Raw genomic sequence first — 10,813 nt, 5'->3', positions numbered from 1 at the left:
CCTGCCTACAGGAGAAACTGAGGCAGAGAGTGGGAAAGTGATTTGTCCAAGATTACCCCACTGATCAGTAATAGAGCTGGAAGTAGAATCATAGAAACATAGAATCATAGAACACTAGAACTGGAAGGGACCATGAGAGGTCATCGAGTCCAGTCCCCTGCCCTCATGGCAGGACCCAGTACCATCTAGACCATCCCTGATAGATGTCTATCTAACAATCCAGATCTCCTGAGGCACAGTACAGTGCTCTGTCCACTAGGCCACACAGCCTACTGGCCTACTTTCCACATGGGCACTTCTCTCCTTCCCAAGCAATAGGTCAAGGAGCAAGCATGGGGAATACTCCATCTCTCAGCTGGGCTGACGTGATAAGGAAAGCGATCTACACTATGCAGAGAGCTAGCCCAGGGTACGCTCCTCATGGAGCACAGAGAAACCAGGGACCAGATAACGATTCTGAATCACACAGTAGGTCTGCATGTCAAACTGGTGGTGACACCCAGGCTGAGGATGTATTTCCACAACTGAGCGTTCTGTGGGTGTGGAAGGAGCTGTCAATCCCCTGTCAATCACCTGGAAACCCACTTTGGGGGAAGGCAGTGTGGACAATTAAAAAAAAAACTTATTTATGGTGCTCAAGTCCCACCAGCATGATAAGAATACGTATAGCATCAGAATTCCTGACTTTCATAACTGGCACTTGACATATTATTATTGGTAAAAACCTGGCAGAGAAGACAGATCCAGAAAAAAAGAATACGTACATAAAACAAACTGTCACAAGAAAGGAGTTCCGCATTGTATTTATCCTGGAGAAAGAGCCACAAATGTGGGCAGTGCCTGATTTTCACAAAGATTGGTGCCACAAATCAGAGAGAAGAATCAAGCCTAGAACAGTCAACCTCTGATGAAGACACATGGGAAGATGCTGTCTAGCCCTTGCCTAAGGCAGTGTTTGTTTTCAAAGTTTTGCCTTCCAGTTTCCAAATGCAATAGTCCTGCATTCTGTGGAACGGGAGCTTACAACACAGGGTGACATGAATGGAGCTGCTGCCAGCAGAGGACTGGGCCCTGAACTGTGTCCACAGCCAGCCCATAGAAGGAGGGATTATAGCATTTTGAAAACAAAACTGTATGAAACATGGTGACAGCCTTCAACAGAGAGGGAATTTTGTTTGTTTATTTTTAATAAAACTCTTCCTGCGCCATCAGTTGTCCAAATCGCATGGGGTAGGAGTCCTAGAAGCTTAACAGGCATATTGGCATCAGCACCATATCCAAACAGAGCAGTCTAGGTATCTGCCAGCTTCTCTCTGGTTAGAAATCTCAGGTCAATGCCAAATGATTGCCTGACTCCTGCTGGACAGCACCCAGTACCCCACAGGAGATACTCAGCATCTTGTAGACCTGGTCCAACCTTCTGGTATCTACCCATCCAGACTCCTACATGGTCCCACAGCACGGTGGCCACTGCGTGTTTGCCACACCAGCCAGGCTCAGGCCCGGGAGCTATACTGGCACATTGTACGTCTAAGCACAAGGTCTGAGCCAGGCGTCTTTCTAGTGGAGCCTTGGCTCATCTCTAAGTGGAAGCCCCGACAGCCCGGAGGGATCTGCGGCATTTGGGCGGGTTGCACAAGGAACGAGTCAGCCTAGAGCAGTGTTTCTCAGCAACCGATCCCTGGACCAGCAGCAGTCCCGGAGATCTCCCCAATGCAGTTTAGGAAGATTCAGAGCACTAGGATAGTAAGTCATCTTCAGGACATAGTATTGGAGGCATCCTGGGGAAACGGATGGCGTGGGGGTGAATTGCCACCCATGCAGGGAGGAAGCAAATCCAAATACAAATGCCTGCCCTATGCCCACTCAACCCAGTCACATCTCCTGGCACTTCAGCCTTTCTGGGGCATGCGTCCTGTTAGGAACGCGTCGCCCTTGCACTGGTGACGCGTGTCCGTCATACAGCACCCCCGCACGCTGGGCTGGCGCCCTGTCTGCTGGTAGGCCAGCAGGCACCGTACAAAAGGTGGAAAGAGGTAGAAAGGCCAGATTCATGGAGACAGCATGAAACAAGTGACAGCGATGCTGGCTGGTGCCCTTGTAACAGGCGGAACCAAACCTGGGACCTCTGGAGCTTAGTGCACGGTCAGAGCTAAAAGCCAGCTGGCTCTCGGCAACGGTCGCTGAGCCAGCTCATTCTCTGTAAATGGTCTACGTGCCACTCCATGGCACAGTGCCTCACCCCCGGCAGGTGTGCAGGTTACACCCTTTCAGCTGAGGAAGGTATTGTGAGATCAGCATTTGCACACCATTTCTACAGCTCTGTTAACATTTCATCCCAAGGCACCTCACTAGCTCCCTTACTCCCCAAAGCCTCTGGGAAACAGAGGAACATTATCTCATTTCACAGGGCAGGAGGCTCAGCCACAGAGCCAGGAGGGGACTCGCTCGTAGAGCAGCTCCCAGGCAGAGCTGGGAGATACCCCAGAGACCGGACTTCCATGGGCCCTTCTCTACCAATGCAGGACTCTCGCAGAGCGCCCGCCTGGTGTGTGCTTTCTATACCCAGGAGGGCAGGGCAAACAGCAACCCCTGTCAGCATCAGCACTTGTCATGCATCCACTGCAGCTCCAGCAAAGGGCAGGTGTGTTACAAGGTCAGACTGGAAGAGGAAGCTTGGGCAGCCCAAGAAACATTTGGAAAAAGAGTCACAGTTTAAACTGGCTCCCTCTTCCTCCCGCGCATCAAGGTCTGGATCCAGGCCTGGCAGATGAGAACCCTCATCTCCCTTTTGGCCAGAGATACTGTGTTTTTCATCTGTTCCCGCCTGGCCTCCCAAGGGCTTGGCAGCGCGCTTGACAGCAAATCCCTGGTACGAAGCCTTGACAGGGACGGGGGGGAGTGGAAAATAATACGGGCAGAAGAGTCTCTTTGGCTAATGAAACTGTAATTGCTCCAAATCTTGCTAATAGGATGAAAGTATTAGTCATCCAGTCCCTCTGCAGCGGGCGCTCTCCCCGCTCCCCAAAGTCCTGAACGCTTTCCTTTGCCTGCCACGAGCCAGCATCTGAAATACTTACAGTGGGTGCCCTGAAAAGTGCTGGAGAAACTTAGCTGGACTGGGAGGATCCACTGACAACGTGGAGATTTGTGGAGAGTGGGAGGGAAAGGGACAGGGGTCTGGATCTCAGCCCAGAGCAGCTGAGGGGAAAACTAGATAAGATCCCTGCCCACCCAAGCCTCACTTCACACCACCTTCCTGGAGTGCGGAAAGTGGCCGGGAAGGAAGCCTACCAAAATCGGGGAGCGGTGGCTTTGGTAAGACCCTGCTTAAGTGCACCCCTCAGTGACATAGCCCTGTTTTTTAATGAGCTGTTGGATTGCACTTTGCAGGGCATAAGGGCAGGGTGTTTAGCGGTGCTCCTTACCCCAGCTCAGAAAACACAACCTGTCCTGTACTCTCTCGCCTCCCCTCTCCCCTCACCCCAACCATCTGTTGCAGAAAGGCACCATCCACAAAAGGGAACTAGGGCACCAAGAACACCCCAAAGCCAGGCAGTCAGGCCCCCGTAGGGCTGTGGAGTACCCCACCTAGCGCATAAAGGAGCAGCAGATCGACAGCCGGCCCTGTTCATGCACAGTACCCAGTTAGGGCGAGGGGGCTGCGGGGACAGGAACGAATCGGAGAATGACCCACCGTTCCTGTAGGATAATGGTTCAGGGTGAGGGAGACAAGCCCCATCTGCTCCTCTCACTAACCTCTTGAGCATGGACAGGCCCTTATTGGTCTCAACTGGCTTGCCAAAGCAGCACCAAACTCCCCATGCTTATTAGGATTCCCCCTACACCCACACTGGTAGCTCTGCCCTCCAGAGGTGGGGGAGGTCCCAACTAGGTTACTTGCTCCTAATTCAGAATCACCCCTCTTACCCCCACTCCATGTGGGGTGAGCTGGTTCTGCAGATGTACCGACGCACCACAAATCCAGTCATGCTTGGGGGAGCCCGGATTTTGAGGGTACAGCTACACTGCCCCAAACCGCACAGGAGCAAGTCTCAGAGCCCAGATCAGATGACTCTGGCTACACTGGAGGGCTAAAAATGGGTGAAGTCAGGCTCTGAGACTTGGAGCAGGGGATAGCAACTCACAGTCTGGGTTTTAGTCTGAGTCCAAACACGTGCACCGCTATTTTTAGCCCTGTAGTGCGAGCCCGAACCACCTGATTTGTGTTCCAAAACTCGATCACTGGTGAGAGTCAGCTACAGGTGGGCTGAGTTCACTCCCTGAAGGGAAAACCACTGGGAAGCTCAGATTGACCGTATACCAAACCAGACCGCTGGTCCCATCAAGTCTGGTCGCAATCTATCGGCAGTGCTTCAGGCAAAGGCAGACACCACCAGATCCCACATTGACAGCAGGGATAATAGTTCTTCCCTACCTTACACAGAATCATAAAATTCTAGGTTTGGAAGAGACCTCAGGAGTCATTGGGCCCAAAGCAGGACCAATCCCAACTCAATCATCCCAGCCAGGGCTGTGTCAAGCCAGGACTTAAAAATCTCTAGGGATGGAGATTCCACCTCCCTCCTTAAGGAACCCATCCCAGTGCTTCCCCACCCTTCTAGGGAAATAGTTTTTCCTAATATCCAACCTAGACCTCCCCCACTGCAACTTGAGACCATTGTTCCTCGTTCTGCATCCCTCACCACTGAGAACAGCCTCTCTCCATCCTCTTTGGCACCTCCTTCGGGTAGTTGAAGGCTGCTACCAAATCGCCCTCACTCCTCTTCTCTGTGGACTAAACAAGCGCAAATCCCTTAGTCTCTCCTCATAGGTCATGTGCTCCAGCCCCCTAATCATTTTGGTTGCCCTCCACTGGGCCCTCTCCAATGCGTCCACATCCTTCCTGTAATGGGGGGCCCAGAACTGGACACAATACTCCAGATGTGGTCTCACCAGAGCCGAATAAAGGGGAATAATCACTTGTCTAGATCTGCAAGCAATGCTCCTCCTAATGCACCCCAATATGCTGTTAGCCTTCGTGGCTACAAGGGCACACTGTTGACTCATTTCAGCTTCTCATTCACTATAATGCCCAGATCTTTTTCTGCCAAACTGCTGCTTAGCCAGTCAGTCCCCAGCCCGTAACAGTGCTTGGGATTCTTCCAATAAGGAAGGACAAAGTCTCTAGAATCTAGATTCTACAGTGGTGGAAGTGCCTTCCAATAAATAAGTCATCTGAACTCCTTGCACCTTCCAAAATAGAAGATGCTCTGAAGTAGCAGGCCAGTCAAACGCTCAGCTCACCTTCGCCTGCTGCCCCCATCATTCATAAAGGAAACAAAATATTTATTAGCCAGACGTGACTGATAATGGACCCATTCTCTGCCTTACGATCGATACGGAGAGAAAGCCATACACACATTAGCCACAGTCACTCTTTATGGCAGGATAACCAGACCCATTCCTTCTCTGCCCTCTGCCTACTCTCCTGGGAGTCTGGATCAATGTCCGCAGACTGCCTTAAATTATCCCGTTTGGTGGAACAGAGGCCTCTGTCCATTTCCTATCATTTCCCAAGAGCCATCCTTTCGGTCCCCAATGAGACAGGGTTAGGTGATTTCCCCTCCCCTAGCTGATTTGACAGCAAAGGCAGGTTGTCACCTGCCAGTGAACCAAAGCTTGCTAAGAAAAATCAACCCCTTTGAAGCATGTGGGGAAACCCCTTGAGCAGCAGGTAAACCTGTAACATTTGCAGAGAGGAAGCAGGTTGATTTTTAGCTGTGATAATAGGAGGAAACCAGGAAGCATCTTCTGTTACTGGCTCCAGGACAAATTACAGTCTGGGCAAACACACTGCCTGAAATTCCTTCTGCAAAGACTGTAGCACCGCTAACTTCACCTGCTCTAGGGATGAAGCGAGAACCCCGTCCTAAAGAGATGTGCTGCCCTGCAAAGGAAGGGGCCCAGAGACCACAGGGATGGGCTCCGCGTAGGAAGCCAGATGGACAAGCAGAGCCCGCCTACGCTCGGTAAGCCTCTGCTCATTCTTTGCTGCCCACACGACTGGTTTCTCCAATTCTCTCCATCTGTTCCATCCCCAGGACAAGCGACTCTAAGACAGCAGCACTGGCTTCTCCAACACTGCCCACTCACAGTGCTACAGGCGTGATCTGGAGCAATCTCCCACACCACGGCCAGTTCAAGGCCTTGGCCTCTCTGCTGAGAGGCGGATAGTGAAAGAGGTGGCCACTTTTCTGTCAGAACCTGAAATGAGACCCAAGAAATGCATTTCACTTGGGCCAGACTGCGCTGGTCTAGGGCTGCCGGTCCCTTCCAACCTGGAATGAGCTCAAACCGCTGTCCTAAAGGAGATGATCCCATTGCCAACCCACTAAGACTCCCCATTTGTTTGGTAGAAGCTTTGCTTGTTCACCTGCCACGGACCGAACGAAAGCCCAGTCCACCTCTGGCACTCTCGGTGGTACCAAGAGCCCCCAGGATACTAACCCCGGGCCTCACCAGTCAGCAACCCCTCCCTCACGCTACCACTGATGGTGTTGGCTTTTGTGGCAGTTCACGCACGTTCCAGATGTGCCGCCTAGATTTCTTCTAGACCAGTGTTTTCCCAACAGTGTTCTGTGGACCCCAGGGTTCCGCAACGTGAAAATTCCATTACGGTAACATTTTATGATTAAAAAAATAATAATTAATGCAATGTGATTTTTGTTTTTAAATATGCGCAATTAAACTAAATGTTGATCCCATGACCTTGTTTAGCATTTGTTTGTTATTATCCTTACTTGTTTGTGGTCTACTTTTTCAGCTCCATATTAGGGATTATTAGGGGTTCTGCAAAATTCTTTCGAGTTTAAAAGGGTTCCCTGGCCAAATAAAATTGGGAAACACTGTGCTAGGCTGGTCCCTCGGTTAACAGTAATCCGTGCTCTCCTGTTGTGGCAGACAGTCCCGGCACGAGGAAGTCTGTTGGAATCTAGCTGTGTTTTTCTGTGCTGACCAGGAAAAGCACTTCAAGGTTCAGAGAAATCACATGTGTGGCCAAACCCCTGCACCATGCACCACACTCACGACCCCCTCTCTGGGGCCACCGAGGCCTTGCAGCAGGGGAGCTCAAGGCAGTTGCCTTCCAGTGCCACGCACGAGGCGGATGTGAGTGCATGCTAGTACGATTGCTCAGTGGAGCTGAGCGGTAGCACCCCTCAGGGCTCCCCTTGCACTGCAGGGTACATGGTACGCGCAGAGAATAGGCACTTCAAAGGAGACCTACTTAAGTGAAATTTTCAGTGTGGCAGGTGGCTTGGCACAGCTCTCTCCTAGGGTCCCCCTCCTGCTACGAGACAAGAGTGACTGGTAGTCAGATGTATAGACAGGGCCCTGCCAATGTGCGGATAGCCACTTTGCATCCATGAACGTGGGTGCAGAACTCTGTGGTTCATTTTTGCAGATACAGACATGGATACAAATTGTATATCTAGGGGCTCCGTGAGAGATCTCCAGGGGCTCCACAAGGTTGACAAACTGGAAACATCGATAGGTACAACACACACAATCAGCTGGGGCTCCGCATAAATTTTTATGCATGTAAGGGGCTCCAGAGCCCAGAAAGTTTGAGACCCACTGATTTAGAGAGTCTGCTGCAAGGATGGGCAATCATTTTCAATGGGAGGGGGCACGCCGAGAATTTGGTACGTGTTCAGGACCTGCACTTTCCTAGGACATTAATGGAGGGGGTGCAGATTCTGTTTGTAACTCAGAAATGGCCATTGCTCTGAACAGAACGATGTGGTTCTTTCAAAAGTTTACTACTGAACTTTCACATAAGCTTTGAAACTTTACTAGTCAGGAAAAAAAACGCTGCTTAGTTTAAATGAAACCAATTCAAACAGTTTCCTTACCTTGTCAAATCCTTTAAAAATGTTCCCCTTTTAAACATAGTTTATGCTTAACAATGTACAGTATTGGGCGGGGTGGGGGGAGGAAGGGTCTTCTCTAGTGCTACCTGATTGTCTAATTCTGCTTCCAAATGACAGGCCAGTTCCTAACTCTGGGGTTCTCCTGGACACACATGCACTAAGAAAACGCTGCCATATCGGGGGCAAATCCAGCACAGCTGCTTACAGCAGGGATCTCAAACTCAATTGACCTTAGGGCCAGTGCCAGTCCTCAAATACTCCAAGAGGGCCAATGGGCACTCCCATTCTGGCAGGGCTCTGTGCAATCCCCCCTTGCACATCCTCTGGCCTGCCTGCAGCCTCAGGTTATTTAAACCCCCTCAGCAAATCCCACCGCTCCCACCAGCAGCACAGTGGGGCTAGAGTGGATTCCAGCTCCTAGCTCCATGCCACTGTGGCACCTCCCTGTGGCCTGGGGGAAGTGTGTGTGCAAAGCAGTGAAGAAGAATGACTGGGACGGCCTGTGAGATGATGGCAGAGGTTGCTGCATTGCTCCACTTCCCCTTGGCTCCCACTGCTACAACGAGTGCAGGAAAGACAGCCCCCTGCTGCTGCCTTGTGCCAAGCTTCCCAGTAATCCCTAAGGCCACATCCCTTGGGGGAGGAGGCTTGAAGGAAGGGATTAACCCTTGTAAATATTGACATGCCAGGGAATTTTCAATAATGCCCTGTGAGCTCAGATCCTACAAAGATGAGCAATACAATAACTGATAAAGATAGACAGACCCACCAATCAACCCTGGGTTTACATCTCATCTGAAAGCATGTCATTAACCTGTGGAACTCACTGCTGCAGGAGATTAGTCACTGAAACTCTGGCCATTGGCACGACAGAGGAACAAACAGACACATAGGCGGGATACAGAACAAATACACTCTTGTTTTGTAAGATTATGTGTTTGCCTCTGCGAGAGGGCCCACTAAGTTGCAAAACAACTTTCCTCCTTCCCACTCCAGACTTCTGGAGCCCTGCCAATCAATACAGACACATTAATGCATTAATTACTCTTCTGTAATGGCAAGCCATTAATGAATGGACAGACCCAAACCTGATCTCTTTCCATTATTAATGATCCTATATTGGAGTCAGGGAAGGCCAGATGGATTGGACAGCAAGTGACGGGTGGTCTCTGCAACCTTCCCCAGTGTCCCCCTCCCAATCCAGAAATGTGCACAGCCTGATGAAAGAGCTGTTTGTTTAGCCCCCCTAAGCTGTGTTGCCATTGGATGGGTGTTCACCAGTGCCTAGCATGCCCCAGGGGCTGTGCTGAGAGTTACCATCTGGGAGCAGTGTCCAGTGTCACTGTGCACTTTGCGGCATGGTGGAATATATTAATTAGCAAAGGGGAGCAGAGTGCACGCCAGGCCAAAGTTGTGATGCAGCTCCAGGTGGTGGCAACAACAAGCGGTTGTTATCTACAGCAGCTTGGGGGGCAGGAGTGTGAGTAGGGCTATTCGCCATCCTGCATATTTGTGGGGTGTGTGGAGCCCGGGGTGGGGGGGGCAGGAGCTGTGGAGAACTCACCGTGCCTCCCGCGGTGAGTTCAGGAGCCGCATCTCCCAATGTTCACGAATGTCGCCATCTCCAGCAAGTGTTTCCTGTAATGGGTTTGGGGCCTCAGCCTAGCCCTGCAGGGACAAATGGCTACATCACCAAACCAGCCAGCACCTGGTCTCAGCAGAGCTGCCAAGGACGGATGGGCGAGGAAGAGGGCTCTCTCTCCAGGGTGAGAGCAAGGTGGGCAGCCCTGATCTGCCCCCTGGGCTGCACCTGACATGTCTGGACTCTACGGCGTGTGGAGAAAAACCACGCGTCAAGCTCACAGCTGGGTGGAAGCAGACCCAGTTTTGCTGACGTCAGCAGCATTGCACCTGCTTTCACCAGGGGCCCAGTGCTCTCCCTCGTGCTCAGCTCTGCAAGCACGTGACCAGAAAGACCTGTATGTGGGGGCAGAGGGCTACTCTGCTTTTATTCTCATCTCATTTCGGATTTGGGGGACAATAAAATATTTCCAGCGATATAAAATATACGATAAAATATTGCAGGCAGGATAAAAAACAAAGAGAAGGATTTGGAGCTTAATTCAGTCAGTGACTGTGTGTGTAAATCCCCCAGAAGCAGCATGCTTTGAAATCCCCTTCACTCTGGGGTTTCAGTGCCCTTGGGGCCAATTTGCTACCTGTGGCCATCCAGGTCGCGTTTCATGCAGAGCTGTTTTATCTCGGCAAATCTCTCCCTTGTATCTTTCATAGCTACCAAGGAGGAAGAATGGGCTCGTGGTTAACGCACTGGTCTGGGAACAGGAGAAGGTGCATGCAGTTCCTATCTCTGCCAAAGCCTCCCTGTAGGACCTTAGGCAACTCATTTAAACTCAGTGCTGCAGTCTCCCTGTCTGCAGCATGGGGATAGTGATCCTTCCCTGCCTACCTCCCAAGGCTGTTGAGAAGATAAATCCATTACTGCCAACGAGGGACTCAGACACACTCCTCTTCCATGGGAGGCAGATGTATGCCTAGACAGAAATAACACAAGGATGCCTGTGATCTGGGATTGTGCAGGCAGAGAGCTATAGCATCTGCTCCTGGTGCAAACTGGACACCTGGGCTCTGTATGCAACACTGAAACCCAGCACCAGTGTTCCCTGTAAGCTCTGCCATTGTGCGGCTGCTCAGGAGAAAATTCAAATCCTGCCCAGCTGATTAGCAGAGTGCCCACATAGTGTTTCTGTTGATGCACATTTGCACCTGCTTTGGCACACATAAAAATTATTCTGCACATAAATGGAAAAAATAAGCACATGGATGGAAAAGATTAGTGGGAGCATTGCTCAGCACCTCCT

This window comes from Pelodiscus sinensis, chromosome 27 (assembly GCF_052426305.1).
Source record: "Pelodiscus sinensis isolate ZL-2025 chromosome 27, ASM5242630v1, whole genome shotgun sequence".
NCBI classification, from domain to species: Eukaryota; Metazoa; Chordata; order Testudines; family Trionychidae; genus Pelodiscus; species Pelodiscus sinensis.
The sequence above is the reverse complement of the archived record's forward strand: the minus strand, read 5'-3'. Positions refer to the sequence as shown.